This window comes from Crocuta crocuta, unplaced genomic scaffold (genome assembly GCF_008692635.1).
Source record: "Crocuta crocuta isolate KB4526 unplaced genomic scaffold, BGI_CrCroc_1.0 scaffold506, whole genome shotgun sequence".
NCBI classification, from domain to species: domain Eukaryota; kingdom Metazoa; phylum Chordata; class Mammalia; order Carnivora; family Hyaenidae; genus Crocuta; species Crocuta crocuta.
In genome coordinates this window covers 2,416,293-2,416,827 of record NW_027528991.1, presented here as the reverse complement: position 1 = coordinate 2,416,827, position 535 = coordinate 2,416,293, and positions in this window count along the sequence as shown.

Below are 535 nucleotides of genomic sequence, written 5' to 3'. Positions count from 1 at the left end.
AAAAGGTGGTTTTATTAAAGCACGGGGACAGGACCCAGGGGCAGGAAGAGCTGCGCTGTAAGAGTGGGGGTGACGTTTTATGGAGTGGGGAGAAAGTCAAGAGGGAGTTTACTAAGAGACTTTCACATGCCAGGGACTTCCTGGAGGCCTGGCTATTGTCAAGTGAAGGTTGTTTTTCCCTCAAGCAAAGTGTTAACAGTGACAGGAGGGATTCCTGGACTCCGGGCTGGTCGACTGGTGGAGACTCTTATCAGTTTAACTATTTGCATTTTGTCCTTTCCTGGTTTTGGGGGAGCTGGGAGTGTGTGGAATATGACACGTGTCCCACCTGGTGGGGGAGGGGTGCTGTTAGCCCACACTCTGCCATCAGCCTGCTCCAGGCTCCCTCGTCACAGTGAGCAGTGCGCACACAGGCTCCCCAGTGTCCCCTGGACGGGACTGAGCCCTCGGAGGGTGGCCGTCTGCTCTGTCCCCCGGCTCCTCAGCCGCCGCAGGAGGCCCGTACTCACTGGCATCAATCCAGTTATCAAACACG